The following is a 15,823-nucleotide window of genomic DNA, read 5'->3' as shown; positions in this document are numbered from 1 at the left end:
TATTCCCATCTCTTTCAGAATTTTCCACAGTTTCTTGTGATCCACACAGTCAAAGGCTTTGGCATAGTCAATAAAGCAGAAATAGATGTTTTTCTGGATCTCTCTTGCTTTTTTGATGATCCAGCGGATATTGGCAATTTGATCTCTGGTTCCCCTGCCTTTTTTAAAACCAGCTTGAACATCTGGAAGTTCACGGTTCACGTATTGCTGAAGCCTGGCTTGGAGAATTTTGAGCATTACTTTACTCGCATGTGAGATGAGTGCAATTGTGCAGTAGTTTGAGCATTCTTTGGCATTGCCTTTCTTTGGGATTGGAATGAAAACTGACCTCTTCCAGTCCTGTGGCCACTGCTGAGTTTTCCAAATTTGCTGGCATATCGAGTGCAGCACTTTCACAGCATCACCTTTGAGGATTTTAAATAGCTCAACTGGAATTCCATCACCTCCACTAGCTTTGTTCGTAGTGATGCTTTCTAAGGCCCACTTCACTTCACATTCCAGGATGTCTGGTTCTAGGTGAGTGGTCACACTATCATGATTATCTGGGTCGTGAAGATCTTTTTTGTACAGTTCTTCTGTGTATTCTTGCCACCTCTTCTTAGTATCTTCTGCTTCTGTTAGGTACATACCATTTCTGTCCTTTATCGAGCCTATCTTTGCATGAAATGTTCCTTTGGTATCTCTGATTTTCTTGAGGAGATCTCTAGTCTTTCTCAATCTGTTGTTTTCCTCTATTTCTTTGCACTGATCGCTGAGGAAGGCTTTCTTATCTCTCCTTGCTATTCTTTGGAACTCTGCATTCAGTAACCTCTAAAGGTTAAAGTGCAATAGAGTTTATGACTGACCAACATGGGCACTATAATTTTTTTCGTTTCTTTTTTTTTTTTTCACTATCGCTTTTAAAATCACTAAGTTGCATGGAGGCATAGTTTTTGAAGTATTTTCAGGTTTGTTTTTGCCATCACTTTGATTTTGATTTTTTTCCCTTTGAAAATAAACATTCATCTAACTTAGCAAATAATAATAAAGTTTTGGAAAATAGGGGCATTGACTCACAACATCTGTGATGATATGCCTCTCATGTTATTCATATATTTAATGTTTTAATTGCATGATAAACTATTTTCCATGTAAAGAAAATATTTCTTCTCAATTATAGAGTTGTTTTTTTTTTTCTTTCCTCAGTAGATATTTTAAGCTGAAAAGATACTTTTACAGTTGGCTAAAGAGAGATAATTAAAGACTTTCTTTATAAAAACAACATGTAAAACAAATTCTTATTTTATAGACTCACATCTCACTAGGGCTTCCCTGGTGGTTCAGACAGTAAAGTGTCTGGTTGCCTGCAAGACAGGAGATACAGGTTCAATCCCTTGGTCCAGAAGATCCCTTGGAGAAGGAAATGACAACCCACTCCAGTACTCTTGCCTGGAAAATTACATGGATGGAGGAGCCTGGTAGGCTATACTGTCCATGGGGTCGCAAAGAGTCAGACACAACTGAGCTACTTCACTTTCACTTTTCACAACTTATCATTTCTTTTTTTTTTTTTCAAAGAGAAACATTTTTATTGAGGAATAATTGGCATATGACTTTATATTAGCATCAAGTGTATAACATAACGATTCTGTATTTGCATATATTGTGACATAATTACCACAATAAGTCTAGTTCACATCCATCAGTCACCCTAATAGTCACAAAATTTGTCTTCTTGTGATGAGAATTTTTAAGACAGATTTTCTTATCAAGTTTCAAATATGCAGTACAGTATTATTAACTATAGCCTCAATGGTATAACTATATGACTTTTTTTATAGCTGAAAATTTATACATTTTGACCACATTCAGCCATTTTGCATAACCTCCATCCTTTGCCTCTGGCAACCACCAATCTGTTCTTTGAGCCTCTGTTTTTCCCTTTGTTTTTAGATTCCAAACAAGAGAATTCACATGTCATTTGTCTTCCTCCATTTGATATACTTCACTCAGCGTAATGCCCTCAAAGTCATTTACCTTGTTGCACCTGGTGAGATTTCCTTCTTTCTTTTTTTTTTTTTTTTAAAGTTAAAAATAACCTTTTATTTAGGGCATTTTTGAGAAACAAACCATAGTCATTGAATTGCAAGGCAAATATACTATATTCACTGATTGGGGGCAACAAGAAATACCACCTCACCTCAATGTCACATTCATTTTAATCCATTTCCAGTCAACATATTTGTACATTCAAATAAAATTACTCTAATAATAGGAAAGGGAAAAATAATGAGAGCTAAAATATCTGAAAGCACTGAAGTGGTTGGAATCACTCCGCATGATATCAAGATTTCAAAGATTTCAGTTGGTGGAGGATTCCGTCCCGCACCCATTGTGGCCTGTCTATGGAAGCACACCCTGAACATGAGTATGATGAGCCATGACCTAGTCTTACATTATTCTGTTTCTACCTGACCCTAATCCACACACTATTCAATTTGACAATTTCAGCTGGATGTGAAGAAAGGGCGCCTAATGAAGTTGGTCTTTCATCTTACTCCTTTCCAGGGAATATCGTGAAAGGCTTGTAATAGTGTAAGATCAACAGACTTCATGTTGAAAGACATGAAAATAATGTACTCAAAATCACTGACTATTCATACAAGGAAGGTAAACCGGCCATTTCAACATACCTCCTTCAACCTCTCATATAAACATAATGTCATTAAGTTTTGGGGCTTCTCATGTGGCTCAGTGGTTAGAACCAGCCTGCCAAACAGGACATATGGGAGACACAGGTTCCATCCCTGGGTGGGGAAGATCCCCTGGAGAAGGAAATGCTACCCTCTCCAGTATTCTTGCCTGGAAAATCCCATGGACAGAGGACCCTGGTGGGGTACAGTCCATGGGAACACAGAGTCTGAGATGACTAGGAGACTAACCCACCACAAGTTTTATTTTTTATTTTTGCTGTGCTGGGTCTTCATTATGGTGCAGGCTTTTTCTCTAGTTACAGTAAGCAGGGGCTACTCTCAATTTGCAGTGTATGGACTTTTCATTGCTGTGGGTTCTCTTGTTGGATAGCACTGGCTCTAGACTTCAGTAGTTGCAGCTCCCAGGCTCTAGAACATAAGACAACAGTTATGGACCATGGGTTTCATTGATCCATGGCATGTAGGATCTTCCTGGACCAGTGATGGAGCCTGTGTCTCCTGCATTTGGTAAGAGGATTCTTTATCTGAAGCCACCAACAAAGCCCCCATATTATAAGTTTTAACGTAACATGGTGTGACTTGTAACGATTCTACAGCTTTTACTATCTTAGAGAACTAAAGACTCATTCATTCACAGTTATCTATTCCCTGCTGTGGGCTCATATTCACCAAATCCATGACATTTGGAAAAAGTTCTTTGGTGACATCTGAGGACACAATGTTTCTCAACAATGTTTTATATGGACAGTATACATGTATGGGAATCAAGACAGCTGGGAGAAATACCAACAACCTCAGATATGCAGATGATACCACTCTAATGGCAGAAAGTGAAGAGGCACCAAAGAGCCTCTTGATGAAGGTGCAAGAGGAGAGTGAAAAAGCTGGCTTAAAACTCAACAATCAAAAAAAAAAAAAAAAAGATTATGGCATCCGGTCCCATCACTTCATGGCAAATAGATGGGGAAAGAGTGGAAACAGTGTCAAATTTCATTTTCTTGGGCTCCAAAATCACTGTGAACTGTGACTGCACTCATAAAATTAAAAGATACTTGCTCCTTGGAAGAACATCTCTCTCAGCTATGAATACGCTTATGAAATGAAAGGGAGGACGTTTGCCGAAACACCTTGCCACACTCTTTACATTTGTAAGGTTTCTCTCCAGTATGAATTGTATTATGACGTGTAAGGTAAATCTTGCTGCTGAAGACCTTCCCACACTCATTACATTTGTAAGGTTTCTTATCTCTGTGAATTAGTCTTAGAGGCTTTTAAGCTAATTAATCCTTAACCAAGTGTAGCACCACAGGGTGATGTTTTGTGTAGCTTCCAATGTGCATGGATTTAATTTTGGATTTGCAAACAATAAATAAATTATCTCCAGGTGACCTATGCCTATTCTTAGTTTATAGTAATGGGCAGTTTAGTTAATTTAAATATTTCAGTCAATTTAAATGTCATATTAATCTGCATTCATGTGTGTAATGTGTCTGTGTTCATGTGTGTTTTTGAACACTTATTTATTCTTTCTTTCAAGTTACCTAGAACTCCTGAGATATTTTCCAATATGGGGTAAATAAATCTATGTGCGTTAATAGAAAGAGATCAGGTCTGAAAATTCAGATACCTGTTCTCCACTTTACCTACTCTCTATTTCTAGGATTCATATTCTTGAAGTGTAGAAATATTGGATGTCTAGGACAATTTCAAATTCTAAAATACTATGATTCTAAATTTAATAATGGCGGAATCTATTTCAGAAGGAAAATCATTGTTACATTCTTGACTATTTATGTCTTTCATATCTAGATCTGAGTTCTAGAACTTTTGAACAAACTTTATCTTGGTCATTTGCCTTCCCAGGTACTATTAACTCTAGAAATGTGAATTGGGACTTTGGATAAGTATGCACAGTGGTAAGGAATCTACCTGCCAATGCAGGAGATGTGGGTTCCACCTCTGGGTCGGGAAGAAACCCTGAAGAAGGAAATAGCAACCCACTCCAGTTTTCTTGCCTGGGAAATCCCATGGACAGAGGATCCTGGCAGGCTACAGTCCATGGGGTCACAGAAAAGTTGGACACAACTTAGCGACTAAACAACAGGAAAGAACAAAAGATTAAGGAACCTAGAATATACATGTAGTCATATATACATATATATATATATGTTATATTAAAATTCCCTAGTCTTTGTTATAGGGTCATATATATATATATACATATATATATATATATGTATATATGTACTAGAAACTCTAAAATCACTACATCAAGTTTGATTATGCTACCTTCCATTGCCGTTCACACATGTAAATAAGTTGAGGAGGGAATGGAGGAAACCATTTTATTTTAACTTATCTGCCCTGATTTTTTACTCTGCCAAACTCCACCTCACACTAAGATGGGGAATCTGATGAGGTGAACACATCTGGAGCAGAATTTCATTCTGGTAACTGATTCAGTTTTCATCTGAATGATTATTGATGGCATAGAAGTACTCTTGAAGTCAAAAGAATTTGATGTAATGAATCAGTCATTTCACAGGATCAGAATAGTACAAGGTTTTAAAGTTGTTCTACTGATAATATATATATATATATATATATATATATATACACACTCATACATACACAGAATGCATGTGTAACACATTATAAGACAAAAAGGAACATTTTCAAAATTGAAAAAGGAAGATACATTTATTATTGTTACATGTTATATATATAATAAATTATTAAAAATTAAATTAAAACTAAAATTTTACAATATAATTACTATAACTGATTAACTAAGGATATTATTTTTGTCTCATTTGTTCTGCTGTAAATTAAGAAGGAAAATATCTTCTACATAAAATGATTGCAGGAGTGGAATGAAACAACATATATAAAACTCCAACCATGGATTTTGGCACAGAAGAATGGTGTTTCTTACTTTATTCTTTATCCTTGCAACTTTTTATTACAGAACATTTCAAAGGAGTGTAAAAGGGACCTAAAAGGATAATGACCCCCATGTGACACTCAACAAGTGTCAAGTCATTTTGTCCCATCTTCATTTAGCATTATTTTGAAGCAAATCCCAAAGTCATAACAATTTATCTGTAAATCTTCAACCATATCTCTGAATAATGTCTTCTTTATGTGAAAACAACCCAAATAATATCATCACACCCAGTTAGTAGCAATTTATTAGCAATTGATTCAGTCAGATGCAAACCCAGTTCTACACCCCACAGGAGAAAGTAAGATCAGAAGATGATCATAAGAAATAAATTATATTTTCATATTATGTGTATGTATTTTTTCTGTTTTATGATTTTTTTTTTTTTTTAAATGGGATGTGGTGCCTGAATCCCAGAGCAGTCAAGTGATTAGGTCAATTATGAAAGTGAAAGTGAAGTCGCTCAGTCATGTCCGACTCTTTGCAAACCCATGGACTGTAGCCTACCAGGCTCCTCTGTCCATGGGATTTTCCAGGCAAGAGTACTGGAGTGGGTTGCTGTTTCCTTCTCCAGGTCAATTATGAGCCTAAAGCAAAAGCAGTCACTTTGTAACTCAGGTCATTCCCTTCCCTCTTTTGTTCTAACATCTACATTTTAGAAAATGATCAATTTCCCACTGTAAGTAAATATAGTGGTTTCACATTATTTGTAGTAGTTTCATTTTGTAAAGTAGCCATAAACACTGAATTTGTGAATGCTGAAACATTGTTCCTAAAGGAAATGAGGGATTAGTTTCCTGTAAGCCTCAGATCACAGCTGATCAATACTTAACCTTGTTTTATGTATGCTTATGTTTAAAGGCATCTTACCTAATATATTTTGTTGATTAACATTTACCTAATGTCCGATAGCCACCCTTATCACAGAAGCCGAAGAGGAACTAAAGAGTCTCTTGATGAAGATGAAAGAGGAGTGAAAAAGTTGGCTTAAAGCTCAATATTCAAAAAATGAAGATCATGATATCTGATCCCATCACTTCATGGCAAATAGATTGGGAAACAGTGACAGATTTTATTTGGGGGGCTCCAAAATCACTACAGACAGTGACTGCAGCCATGAAAGATGCTTGCTCCTTGGAAGTAAAGCTATGGCCAACCTAGACAGCATGTTAAAAAGCAGAGACATTACTTTGCCAACAAAGGTCTTTCTAGTCAAAGCTATGGTTTTTTCAGCAGCAAAGTATGAATGTGAGAATTGGACCATAAAAAATGTTGAGTGCTGAAGAATTGATGCTTTTGAACTTTGGTGTTGGAGAAGACTCTTGAGAGTCCCTTAAACTGCAAGGAGATCCAACCAGTCCATCCTAAATGCAGTCAGTCCTGAATATTCATTGGAAGGACTGATGTTGAAGCTGAAACTCCAATATTTTGGCCACCTGATGGGAAGAACTGACTCATTGGAAAATACTCTGATGCTGCGGAAGATGGAAGGCAGGAGGAGAAAGGAATGACAGAGGATGAGATGGTTGGACGGCATCACTGACTCAATGGATATGAGTCTAAGCAAAATTTGCAAATTGGTGATGGACAGGGATGCCTGGCATGCTGCAGCCCATGGGGTCACAAAGAGTCGGACATGACTGAGTGACTGAACTGAGCTGAACTGAATGGCCAATAGCGCTAAAATGCATGCCTGAATAAAGCTTCTCTACTACATGTATTTCCTTCACAAGGCACATCACAGCCCTCAGGACAGTAGACAGCACTTCAGCACTGCCCTTGGGGTCCAGCTTAGACAATGAAATCACCTACAGAAAAGCACACAAGTGCCAAAAATGTAGCACCAACTGTACCAGCAAAAGGACACTTGTTTACAGTGGGAGAACTGAAATGATAGAGGACCACCTTGTTTGATCTTACCTGGGAAGTTGTGTGTCATGCAATTCAAATGTTTGATCATTCTGCACATGTACATAATAACCCAAAAGTATTGATTTGAGGGTTGCAAATATATTTTAGTAAGCAGGCAAATTGCAGGTATAGAATCCTTGAATAATGAAGATTGGGTGTACATACATTTATGTATAGAATATATTTAGAACTTAAAAATTAACCTTAGAGAATAATTATAAATAATTATTGAGTTTAGGGGGCAAAGAAGGGGAAAGTACATGGCAGAAGGAGAGTAGATACTTGTATTTTTTCAAAACTGAGCACTGAGGGAAATAAAGCAAGTTGAGATAAAGCACATTCAGAATCTTTAAGTGGCACTCCTGGGTCTGTTGATGAGGAATGAGTTGGGGTGTCTGGAGCATGGTGTGATGGCAGAGATCACAGAACTCTGCTATGTGGCTATGTCCTGACCTGCCCTGGCATGTATCAATATTACTGTTTATGCCTGTGGCTTGCACACTGAAATTGCTCCTTCAGTTTCAGCAAATGAATATTTCCTAAAGACTATTCACCACCTTGACTATCCAAGCTTTTATTTCAAGGATCAGAGTGAACAAGCAATTTTCAATGGGACCAGGAGAATTTACATGGTAATTCAAAAATTGCTTAGCAGTCAGCAAACAATAGAGAATTAAATAGTGCAGTAAGGATTCTTTTTTTCATGGAAACATTTTTTTTCTCTTTATTTATTTATTTTTAATTAAAGAATAATTGCTTTACAGTACTGTATTCGTTTCTACCAAACATCAACATGAATCAGCCATAGGTTTACCCATGTCCCCTACCACTTGAACATCCCTCCCCATCCTACCCTTGTAGGTTATTATCAAGCCCTGGTTTGAATTCCCTGAGTCATACAGCAAATTGTCACTGGCTATCTATTTTACATATGGTAATGTATGTTTCCATGTTACTCTCGCCATACCTCCTACCCTCTCCTCCTTCCACCAACCCAGCTGTGTCCATAAGTGATATTATATCTTCACACACACAGTTGAGGGTAAATCGGAAACAACCTTTAAAGAGAACAGACTAACTTCTGACATATAACATCTGGAATCCTGTGTGACAGAGCCAAACCCACAGTGACAATAGCCTTTGAAGGACCATGAATATAATTCACTTGACTTACAGTGATCTTACAAACCCATTGGGCTTAATTTTATCTTTCATGTTATTTGGAAGAGAGAGCAGTGGCCATTGAAACTGCCCCAACCCTTAAATAAGCTAACTTTTGAACAGAGCAAAATTTTGAGGCTGAGAACTGAAAATATGGAAAGGGTGGTCATTAGATTGATTCATTCCAAAGGATCTAACCCTGAAGCTTCTGTTTCATGGGGTGATGACTCAAAAACGTTGAGGATATCTTTCCTGGAGATCGTCAAAGGCTCTTTGCTTCATTAATCTAATTTTTTGGTCAAGCCATTAATTTTGCCTGTAAGAATAAGGGTGTTTTAGCTCATAAGAAACTCCACAGTCATGAAGCAGCAACTTGATGTGATTAAAACAGCTCTTCCCATGATAGGCTCAGCTAAGGAATTTGGATAAATGCTAATTCTGTGATTTTCATATTTCAGTGATTTGGCTCTCTTATCAGTTCCCATTATGCTGACTTTTTTCATGGAAATGAAAAGAAAATGAGGGATTGCAGTTCAAGATTCCTCTTAATGTGATGGCTGCCTTCTGTGAGAGTCATCAGGAAGTCAGCTCATTCAAATTTTGAAAACTGACTGGAATTCATAATTATTCATGTCTGAGGCCCATGCTCTTCTGACTACCAGTGCATGTTCCTGGGCTTCATTTAGTCAACAGGAATCCATGCTTCCTTTCTTCTATGTCTAATCACTCCCATTAGGGGGAGCTAGTGAACTACCCAGGTTATTTATGCTTGTTTCTAGAGTGTTCCGAGCATGTAAGAGGACTGGAACCATCCCAGTGTGATGATATTAGGAGATGGAGACTTAAAGAACTAATTAGGTTTAGTTGAGGTCATGAAGTTAGAGTCCTGATGATGAGACTAGCTCCCTTATGAAAAACGAAAGACATCAGAGCTTTCTCTCTGCCACATGTGGACATGGCAGGAAGGCAGACATCTGAAAGTCCAGAAGAGGGCCATCACCAAGAACTGAATCTGTTGACACCTTGAGTCCTCACCAAGACTTCCAGAACTGTGAGAAATAAATGTCTGTTGTGTAAGTCACCCACTCAATGGTACTGTGTGATAGCAGTCCAAGCTAAGACAAACAATAATAGCAAATTCACAAGAATAATATACACTATTTGGGAGACTTCTTTCTCTGTGACTCCACCACCCAAGTTACTATTGATTTGAACCTCAACATTCCATAGACTATGGAAAACTAAGTATTCTATCCCAAGTCTGTTTGTTTGTTTTTCAAATTTTATGTTCATTTATCTTCGTGATCTTTCTGCCTCCTATTTTTACATACCATCTCTCTGATGATTCCTTGTTCTGGAGATGCAACTTAGCATATCTGCTTGAATAAAACATTTGTAGGCACAATTGACTTTGCAGGTTTATTTATTTATTTTCTTTTCAAGGGAGAGGAATGCTAAAATGGCATTAATGGTGAAGCGACATAAACAATGTTAGAATTCATATTAAACCTCTTATTTCTAAAATATTTTTTATTAAAGACTGAGTAATTTCACTGTTTATGTTAGTTTTCTATGGTCATGGTAACAAAATGCCACAAACTTAGTGGCTTAAGATAACAAATTCTAAACCAGTATCACTAGGCTAAGGTCAGGGTCACATTTCCTCAGTAAGTTCCAAGGGGAATCCATTCCTTGTCTGTTCCACCTTCTGGGGACTGCTGACATTCCTTTGTTTATGGTCACATTATTCCAATCCCTGCTTCCATCTTCACATCACCTTCCCATCAGCATCAGTCTAATCTTCCCTCCGCCTCTCTCAAATAAGGACACTTGTGATAATTTTAGGACCCGTTCATATAATCCAGGACAATCACACAATGCTAAAAGCCTCATCTTAATCACATGTGTGTGCCAAGAACTTTTCTCTTATACAGGTTCCAGGGATTTGGGCCAGATATCTTTGAGTGACCATTAGTCAGGCTGCGGTACTGTTCTCATTAATTCTGCCCTATCTCTAGCTGACTGACTGCCCTTCTCTCTCTTCCCTCCATTTCTCTCTGCTTCGCAACTTCTTCCAGGAACTATCTGAGGAAAGCTGAATTCTGTTATACAAAACAGGGGAACTCTCCTCAGTCCTTAGTGTCAAATACTCATCAAAAAATCCATACAAAACAAAGCAAGAATAATAGATAAACAAAAATCTATTTATCAGAAAGCACAATCTCTACAAAGTGAGAATTATTCTTTCATGACAAAAGAATTATATTATTTTACTTATATTATCGCTTAGAAATTCTTGACGATCTAAAAATAATTGCATTATCTTAATATTCTCCTGATAGTTTTGAATAACATGTGTTAGTTTCACTATTTTAAAAACAGGGGAACTGGTCTCAAAATAGCAGGTGACTACAGGATGGCACAGCCAGGTGAGGGCAGACCTAAAGCATTGCTACCTGACTCCAAGGCCTTGTTTTATAACTAAGCCTTACCACCGATTAAGGTTCAGTTTGCTAGTTTGTAAGAAGAGATAAAATTATCATTAACTAAATATTCCTTGCAGTGTTACATGAAGTAATTCAGATAAAAGGAATCTAAACTATAAAACTGTATACAAAAGTGACCGAGATTACCTCCATGATCACCACCGTGTCACCATCCCTGCCACCACCACCACTCTCCTTGGTACCATTTTGTCACCATCCTCACCACCATCACCATCCTCACTGCCATCGCCATCATCACATTCATCTTCACAGTGACTATTACCATGATTCTCACCAGCTCCACCATCACTCACATCACTTCTCTCACTGTTGTGTCCACAACCAGTGAAATTGCTGGTGCCACGAATACTAGTACCACTAACATTAGTGCTATTATTATCTCTAGTGATGTGTTAGGAATGGCTCATACCAGCTCATGAGATATGACTGTTATCCTGTCTTCTGAACTCTGCATTCACTGATAACACATTGATAGTTCAAAATAGACCATGGTAGGGGTATTTATCCTGTAACATTTGTCTTCTTACACACCAAGAATCTACACAACCACCACCATTACTACTGTGATCAATACCACCATCATTACTGCTATGATGGATCATCTCCCCCCAACCCCAGCTACCCCCATCTTTTCATTCTCAGTGTCATCCAGGCATTGTTCTTATTACCATCTAAAAGATTAAATTTTTAAAATGCATTTTTTCCTTAAATGAATCAGTGTGTGATAGTGGTATTAATAATTATTTAGGTGCTTGTGCATAATAAAATAATGTAAATGTTGGCTTTGCTTCATGACCCTTATGTGAGAGCACTATGGAACATGAGATGTGGGTGGGGACAAGGGGGCAAACTCCAAGATCAGCATCCTTCTTGGCTGTGAAACATGCTGTGAGTTTGCTGGATTTATTGAATAGGCCAAGTCTATCCACACCAAATCCATTAAAACAATCCTGCTGGCACTCTATTATTTTCACATGAGTTAAGCTGCAGATTGCTTGAAATACATTCTTCTCTGGGCATAGGAAAGAATGATGAGTAAAGCTGACAAATCCAGGGGAGGATTGAGGCTGTTAATAAAGAAACTCTTCTTTTCTTACAGCATTATAAGAAGTGACTTGACTGTGGCTTTAGGATGCTGCAAATGAAAATTCTTCAGTCTTTCCTTAGAGACAAAAGGGAATAGAAAGCAAACAAGATGATGCATAATATTTGCTGAACACTTATGAACTCTGTCTTTATAACAGCACTGTATGATTGATATTATTTACATCTTACTTATAAATGGACAGAAGCTAAGAGCAGTAAAGTTATTATACATGGCATGATGGGATTCTCTGGTTGCAAACTCTGCATTCCTACTGTATCTGAAACCTCATAGACAAAAGGAAAGAAGTTATTTAAAAAGACTTAACAGATGCAGAAAACAAACTGAGATATTTTCATGCATATCTCTTTATATTATCAAAGCAAACTTGTAAATTATACAGTATTCTTTATATTTTACAGTTCAGAAAATGTAGATTTAAATAAATTAAGCTACTTGTTCAAAGAAAATCATCTGATAAGAGTCAGAACCTGGATTCAAATTCATAGTACAGAGTTCTAAACTTCCTATTCTTGTTCTTCCCACAGACTTTGGGAACATTAATACATGTGCATTTAGTGGGAATTGAGTCAGACACTTTTGTAAGATGATGTAAAACTTCCTTTATTCAGTAGCCACCTGATGTTTCTGTTTTCATGTTATTGACCATTTTCTTTAGGTTTATTTTGTTTGTTTCATTAACTGCATGAACTAATGTCAATTTCTGTTGTGAGGGTGGCTTTCACATTGAATAGCACCTTCTTTGCTGATTGTCCTTAATCCAATATGCCTGAAATCTGGAGCTTTATTCATTATTGTACACATTAAGATAAATTAATTAGTTGACCTTTTGGGGCTCTTTTTCGACAATATCATTAATTGTCCTAATTATTTAGATCTGTCTCACCCTCTTTCAAAGCCATGTATTGATTTTAATTACTGTTCCTTATGTGGCTATCCTATAATGTCTTGGTAAATGCAATCTCATGGTCATTTATCTTGCATTTTCTCTGTTTACCTAAAGCAAGATTTTTTAAGTGACTCATCTTCCCTTTAATCAGTTGTCACCTTTTGCAATGCCAGTAGGAGAAATAACCCCATAGTAATCTCAGGAGATTACTGAGAGGCAATAATAGAAACAATTTAATCCTAAAACTAAGGAATTCCCAGCTGCTTCTAACGTGTATGCAAGATGATGTTTAACAAGAACTGTTTTTTTTTGTCTATATCCTTAGTATTTCTTCAGTTTATTCCTTTTTTTCCAACTTTACTGCCACTGGCTTTGAAAGACTCTTAACTTTCCTTCATATAGAGTCCATATTATTGCTTAATGGTGTCTCCATATGTGTTGTATTTGATCAGATTTACAGCATGACCCAGCTGGATGGTCAGTCTTGAATCTTCTCTGTACAAGAGAAGGAAATAGCAGTATAGCTGGGATGAATGCTTGTGTTTCTTATTCCTGTACCATTTAGTTACTTAGATGCCAGCTGTTCCAACTTAGACACTGTCCTCTGTGCTGAAGATACAGCAAATACTGTCATGGAATATGACAGATACATAAACAGTAATTCATTACAGTATAACCAGCACTAAAATCATTCAAATTAGCTGTTTAATAAACACAGAGGTCAAGTGAGGGCTAATTTACTTCGTCTATTTATGGAATGTGGTGCATATGGGAGGGTTTAGGAGGCTATTAAGCCAAATTTTCAGATCCTTTCTGATTCTTAAATGATACAATCATTAACCAGGTAGAAAAAGGGAAGACAGAAAGAAAAATTAATTCTAGAGTACTTTATGTACATGATATGATTTAATTTTCACACTGACCCTATTAAATAGACATCAGTTATTACAACTTGAAACCAAAAAGCAAGGGTCAGAGAAGCTGAGTAATTTGCCCACAGTTGCCACTTAGTAATTGGTCAAGCAATAATTCAAAGCTATATTAGTTTGCTAAAAACAAGACAATAGGCCAAATTTGCAGCAACATGGATGGACCTGGAGATCATCGTGCTAACTGACGTAAGAGAAAGATAAATAAGGTATAGTTTCGCTTAACTGTTGTTTAGTCGCTAAGTCATATCCTAATCTTTGTGACCCCATGAATGGCAGCACGCCAGGCTTCCCTGTCCTTCACCATCTCCCTGAGTTTGCTCAAACTCATGTTCATTGAGTCAGTGATGCCATCCAACCATCTCATTCCCTGTCACCCCCTTCTCCTCCTGCCCTCAATCTTTCTCAGCATCAGGGTCTTTTCCAATGAGTTGGCCCTTCACATCATGGGGTCAAAGTATTGGAGCTTCAACTTCAACATCAATCCTTCCAATGAATATTCAGAGTTGATTTCCTTTAGGATTGACTGATTTGACCTCCTTGCTGTCCAAGTTACTTTCAAGAGGCTTCTCCAACACCACAGTTCAAAAGCATCAATTCTTTGGCGCTCAGCTTTCTTTATGGTCCAACTCTCACATCTGTACATGACTACTCGAAAAACCATAGCTTTATTTACTATATGGACCTTTGCCGGCAAAGTGACATCTCCACTTTTTAATATGCTGCCTAGGTTTGTCATAGCTTTTCTTAGAAGGAGCAAGTGTCTTTTAATTTCATATTGCTTATATGTGGAATCTTTAACAGATGATACAAAATAACTTATCTATAAGACAGAAACAGACTCACAAACTAAGAGAATAGATTTATGATTACCAGTGGAAAGTAGGGGGAGGGGAGGGATAGATTATGATTGACAGGTACATACTGCCATATTTAAAATGAATAACCAACAATCACCTACTGTATAGCACAGAGAACTCTGCTTAATACCCTGAAATAACCTAAATGGGAAAAGAATTTGAAAAACAATAGATACATGTATATGTATAGTTCAGTTAACTGAATTACTTTGCTGTACACCTGAAATTAACACTATATTATTAATCAATTATACTCCAATACGGAATAATTTTTTTTAAAAAAGAAAATAAGCCCCAAATGGAGAAGCTTATGCCACAATCTGAGACTTGACACAATTTTTTCTCCCTCAGAAATGCCATCTTTAACCAGTCAGCGAGGAATCACCTGATCAGCATTAGTTAGGTAATCTGACTGGTAGACCTCTGCTACTTTGTAAAGGGAAGTAACCTTGCAGTAATCCACCCTCTTTTTGCCCATATAAGTTCCCTGTTCCTGCTCCCTCCTGTCCTATGGAAGTCTTTCATTGTGTAAAGCTCCTTAGAGCTTTTTTCTGTCTTATGGATTGGATGCTGTCCAGTTCATGGATTATTTTAAAAAGCCAATAAGACTTTTAAAATTTACTCAGTTGAATTTTGTTTTCTAATAGATTAGATTCTCAAGCCCATTTTTTATATACCACCAGTGTTAATTTTTTGGATTTCACAAAATGGAAAAGTATTTTTTTATTGGAGATTTTTCATAGAATTTCCAACGTTGTATTAGAGAAAGTAAAGATATTTTTAAAGTAGTTTAGTTCAGTCACTCAGTCGTGTCTGGCTCTTTG

General features: G+C 37.0%; 1 long non-coding RNA gene across 1 annotated transcript in view; it reads left to right on the top strand.

Moving 5' to 3' along the window:
* Positions 1–15,823, top strand: part of LOC145524754 (uncharacterized) — a 464,757-nt gene that overhangs the window by 357,239 nt on the left and 91,695 nt on the right. The window lies entirely within an intron of this gene.

Source organism: Giraffa tippelskirchi, chromosome 10 (genome assembly GCF_054371585.1).
Source record: "Giraffa tippelskirchi isolate mGirTip1 chromosome 10, T2T-mGirTip1v1.2.pri, whole genome shotgun sequence".
In the NCBI taxonomy this organism is placed as follows: Eukaryota; Metazoa; Chordata; class Mammalia; order Artiodactyla; family Giraffidae; genus Giraffa; species Giraffa tippelskirchi.
Note: the sequence above shows the minus strand (reverse complement) of the source record. Positions and strands in the feature narration are given on the sequence as shown.